We start from the raw sequence: 5,700 nt of genomic DNA on the forward strand, positions 1-5,700 counted from the left end.
TAAAAACACGTGCGAGGTTTTGTGGGATGCGCATGCGCAGGTTTTGTGGGATGCGCATGCGCAGGTATTTTGGGATGCGCATGCGCAGGTTTTTTGGGATGCGCATGGCTAGCCGAGCAAAAACACGTGCGAGAGGATGCATCCCGCAGGCTAGTCGAGTAAAAACACGTGCGAGAGGATGCATCCCGCAGGCTAGTCGAGTAAAAACACGTGCGAGGTTTTGTGGGATGCGCATGCGCAGGTTTTTTGGGATGCGCATGCGCAGGTTTTTTGGGATGCGCATGGCTAGTCGAGCAAAAACACGTGCGAGAGGATGCATCCCGCAGGGTAGTCGAGCAAAAACACGTGCGAGAGGATGCATCCCGCAGGCTAGTCGAGTAAAAACACGTGCGAGAGGATGCATCCCGCAGGCTAGTCGAGTAAAAACACGTGCGAGAGGATGCATCCCGCAGGCTAGTCGAGTAAAAACACGTGCGAGATGATGCATCCCGCAGGCTAGTCGAGTAAAAACACGTGCGAGGTTTTGTGGGATGCGCATGCGCAGGTTTTTTGGGATGCGCATGCGCAGGTTTTTTGGGATGCGCATGGCTAGTCGAGCAAAAACAAGTGCGAGAGGATGCATCCCGCAGGCTAGTCGAGTAAAAACACGTGCGAGAGGATGCATCCCGCAGGCTAGTCGAGTAAAAACACGTGCGAGGTTTTGTGGGATGCGCATGCGCAGGTTTTTTGGGATGCGCATGCGCAGGTTTTTTGGGATGCGCATGGCTAGTCGAGCAGAAACACGTGCGAGAGGATGCATCCCGCAGGCTAGTCGAGCAAAAACACGTGCGAGAGGATGCATCCCGCAGGCTAGCCGAGCAAAAACACGTGCGAGAGGATGCATCCCGCAGGCTAGTCGAGTAAAAACACGTGCGAGAGGATGCATCCCGCAGGCTAGTCGAGTAAAAACACGTGCGAGAGGATGCATCCCGCAGGCTAGTCGAGTAAAAACACGTGCGAGGTTTTGTGGGATGCGCATGCGCAGGTTTTTTGGGATGCGCATGCGCAGGTTTTTTGGGATACGCATGGCTAGTCGAGCAAAAACACGTGCGAGAGGATGCATCCCGCAGGGTAGTCGACTAAAAACACGTGCAAGAGGATGCTTCCCGCAGGCTAGTCGAGCAAAAACACGTGCGAGAGAATGCATCCCGCAGGCTAGTCGAGTAAAAACACGTGCGAGAGGATGCATCCCGCATGCTAGTCGAGTAAAAACACGTGCAAGAGGATGCTTCCCGCAGGCTAGTCGAGTAAAAACACGTGCGAGAGGATGCATCCCGCAGGCTAGTCGAGTAAAAACACGAGCGAGGTTTTGTGGGATGCGCATACGCAGGTTTTGTGGGACGCCCATGCGCAGGTTTTTTGGGATGCGCATGGCTAGTCGAGCAAAAACACGTGCGAGAGGATGCATCCCGCAGGGTAGTCGACTAAAAACACGTGCAAGAGGATGCTTCCCGCTGGCTAGTCGAGCAAAAACACGTGCGAGAGGATGCATCCCGCAGGCTAGTCGAGTAAAAACACGTTTGAGAGGATGCATCCCGCAGGCTAGTCGAGCACAAACACGTGCGAGAGGATGCATCCCGCAGGCTAGTCGAGTAAAAACACGTGCGAGAGGATGCATCCCGCAGGCTAGTCGAGTAAAAACACGTGCGAAAGGATGCATCCCGCATGGCTAGTCGAGCAAAAACACGTGCGAGAGGATGCATCCCGCAGGCTAGCCGAGCAAAAACACGTGCGAGAGGATGCATCCCGCAGGCTAGTCGAGTAAAAACACGTGCGAGAGGATGCATCCCGCAGGCTAGTCGAGTAAAAACACGTGCGAGGTTTTGTGGGAAGAGCATGCGCATGTTTTGTGGGATGCGCATGCGCAGGTTTTTTGGGATGCGCATGCGCAGGTTTTTTGGGATACGCATGGCTAGTCGAGCAAAAACACGTGCGAGAGGATGCATCCCGCAGGGTAGTCGAGTAAAAACACGTGCAAGAGGATGCTTCCCGCAGGCTAGTCGAGCAAAAACACGTGCGAGAGAATGCATCCCGCAGGCTAGTCGAGTAAAAACACGTGCGAGAGGATGCATCCCGCAGGCTAGTCGAGTAAAAACACGTGCAAGAGGATGCTTCCCGCAGGCTAGTCGAGTAAAAACACGTGCGAGAGGATGCATCCCGCAGGCTAGTCGAGTAAAAACACGTGCGAGAGGATGCATCCCGCAGGCTAGTCGAGCAAAAACACGTGCGAGAGGATGCATCCCGCAGGCTAGTCGAGCAAAAACACGTGCGAGAGGATGTATCCCGCAGGCTAGTGGAGTAAAAACACGTGCGGGAGGATGCATCCCGCAGGCTAGTCGAGTAAAAACACGTGCGAGAGGATGCATCCCGCAGGCTAGTCGAGTAAAAACACGTGCGAGGTTTTGTGGGATGCGCATGCGCAGGTTTTGTGGGATGCGCATGCGCAGGTTTTATGGGATGCGCATGGCTAGTCGAGCAAAAACACGAGCGAGAGGATGCATCCCGCAGGGTAGTCGAGTAAAAACACGTGCGAGAGGATGCATCCCGCAGGCTAGTCGAGTAAAAACACGTGCGAGAGGATGCATCCCGCAGGCTAGTCGAGTAAAAACACGTGCGAGGTTTTGTGGGAAGAGCATGCGCATGTTTTGTGGGATGCGCATGCGCAGGTTTTTTGGGATGCGCATGCGCAGGTTTTTTGGGATACGCATGGCTAGTCGAGCAAAAACACGTGCGAGAGGATGCATCCCGCAGGGTAGTCGAGTAAAAACACGTGCAAGAGGATGCTTCCCGCAGGCTAGTCGAGCAAAAACACGTGCGAGAGAATGCATCCCGCAGGCTAGTCGAGTAAAAACACGTGCGAGAGGATGCATCCCGCAGGCTAGTCGAGTAAAAACACGTGCAAGAGGATGCTTCCCGCAGGCTAGTCGAGTAAAAACACGTGCGAGAGGATGCATCCCGCAGGCTAGTCGAGTAAAAACACGTGCGAGAGGATGCATCCCGCAGGCTAGTCGAGCAAAAACACGTGCGAGAGGATGCATCCCGCAGGCTAGTCGAGCAAAAACACGTGCGAGAGGATGTATCCCGCAGGCTAGTGGAGTAAAAACACGTGCGGGAGGATGCATCCCGCAGGCTAGTCGAGTAAAAACACGTGCGAGAGGATGCATCCCGCAGGCTAGTCGAGTAAAAACACGTGCGAGAGGATGCATCCCGCAGGCTAGTCGAGTAAAAACACGTGCGAGAGGATGCATCCCGCAGGCTAGTCGAGTAAAAACACGTGCGAGGTTTTGTGGGATGCGCATGCGCAGGTTTTTTGGGATGCGCATGCGCAGGTTTTTTGGGATGCGCATGGCTAGTCGAGCAAAAACACGTGCGAGAGGATGCATCCCGCAGGGTAGTCGAGCAAAAACACGTGCGAGAGGATGCATCCCGCAGGCTAGTCGAGTAAAAACACGTGCGAGAGGATGCATCCCGCAGGCTAGTCGAGTAAAAACACGTGCGAGAGGATGCATCCCGCAGGCTAGTCGAGTAAAAACACGTGCGAGATGATGCATCCCGCAGGCTAGTCGAGTAAAAACACGTGCGAGGTTTTGTGGGATGCGCATGCGCAGGTTTTGTGGGATGCGCATGCGCAGGTTTTTTGGGATGCGCATGTGCAGGTTTTTTGGGATGCGCATGGCTAGTCGAGCAAAAACACGTGCGAGAGGATGCATCCCGCAGGCTAGTCGAGTAAAAACACGTGCGAGAGGATGCATCCCGCAGGCTAGTCGAGTAAAAACACGTGCGAGGTTTTGTGGGATGCGCATGCGCAGGTTTTTTGGGATGCGCATGCGCAGGTTTTTTGGGATGCGCATGGCTAGTCGAGCAGAAACACGTGCGAGAGGATGCATCCCGCAGGGTAGTCGAGTAAAAACACGTGCGAGAGGATGCATCCCGCAGGCTAGTCGAGTAAAAACACGTGCGAGAGGATGCATCCCGCAGGCTAGTCGAGCAAAAACACGTGCGAGAGGATGCATCCCGCAGGCTAGTCGAGCAAAAACACGTGCGAGAGGATGCATCCCGCAGGCTAGTCGAGTAAAAACACGTGCGAGAGGATGCATCCCGCAGGCTAGTCGAGTAAAAACACGTGCGAGGTTTTGTGGGATGCGCATGCGCAGGTTTTGTGGGATGCGCATGCGCAGGTTTTTTGGGATGCGCATGTGCAGGTTTTTTGGGATGCGCATGGCTAGTCGAGCAAAAACACGTGCGAGAGGATGCATCCCGCAGGCTAGTCGAGTAAAAACACGTGCGAGAGGATGCATCCTGCAGGCTAGTCGAGTAAAAACACGTGCGAGAGGATGCATCCCGCAGGCTAGTCGAGTAAAAACACGTGCGCGAGGATGCATCCCGCAGGCTAGTCGAGTAAAAACACGTTTGAGAGGATGCATCCCGCAGGCTAGTCGAGCACAAACACGTGCGAGGTTTTGTGGGATGCGCATGCGCAGGTTTTGTGGGATGCGCATGCGCAGGTTTTTTGGGATGCGCATGGCTAGTCGAGCAAAAACACGTGCGAGAGGATGCATCCCGCAGGTTAGCCGAGCAAAAACACGTGCGAGAGGATGCATCCCGCAGGCTAGTCGAGTAAAAACACGTGCGAGGTTTTGTGGGATGCGCATGCGCAGGTTTTGTGGGATGCGCATGCGCAGGTATTTTGGGATGCGCATGCGCAGGTTTTTTGGGATGCGCATGGCTAGCCGAGCAAAAACACGTGCGAGAGGATGCATCCCGCAGGCTAGTCGAGTAAAAACACGTGCGAGAGGATGCATCCTGCAGGCTAGTCGAGTAAAAACACGTGCGAGAGGATGCATCCCGCAGGCTAGTCGAGTAAAAACACGTGCGCGAGGATGCATCCCGCAGGCTAGTCGAGTAAAAACACGTGCGAGAGGATGCATCCCGCAGGCTAGTCGAACAAAAACACGTGCGAGAGGATGCATCCCGCAGGCTAGTCGAGCAAAAACACGTGCGAGAGGATGCATCCCGCAGGCTAGTCGAGTAAAAACACGTGCGAGAGGATGCATCCCGCAGGCTAGTCGAGCACAAACACGTGCGAGAGGATGCATCCCGCAGGCTAGTCGAGCAAAAACACGTGCGGGAGGATGCATCCCGCAGGCTAGTCGAGTAAAAACACGTGCGAAAGGATGCATCCCGCAGGCTAGTCGAGCACAAACACGTGCGAGGTTTTGTGGGATGCGCATGCGCAGGTTTTGTGGGATGCGCATGCGCAGGTTTTTTGGGATGCGCATGGCTAGTCGAGCAAAAACACGTGCGAGAGGATGCATCCCGCAGGCTAGCCGAGCAAAAACACGTGCGAGAGGATGCATCCCGCAGGCTAGTCGAGTAAAAACACGTGCGAGAGGATGCATCCCGCAGGCTAGCCGAGCAAAAACACGTGCGAGAGGATGCATCCCGCAGGCTAGTCGAGTAAAAACACGTGCGAGAGGATGCATCCCGCAGGCTAGTCGAGTAAAAACACGTGCGAGGTTTTGTGGGATGCGCATGCGCATGTTTTGTGGGATGCGCATGCGCAGGTTTTTTGGGATGCGCATGCGCAGGGTTTTTGGGATTCGCATGGCTAGTCGAGCAAAAACACGTGCGAGAGGATGCATCCCGCAGGGTAGTCGAGTA

The sequence above is a fragment of the Lasioglossum baleicum genome, unplaced genomic scaffold (genome assembly GCF_051020765.1).
Source record: "Lasioglossum baleicum unplaced genomic scaffold, iyLasBale1 scaffold0852, whole genome shotgun sequence".
NCBI classification, from domain to species: domain Eukaryota; kingdom Metazoa; phylum Arthropoda; class Insecta; order Hymenoptera; family Halictidae; genus Lasioglossum; species Lasioglossum baleicum.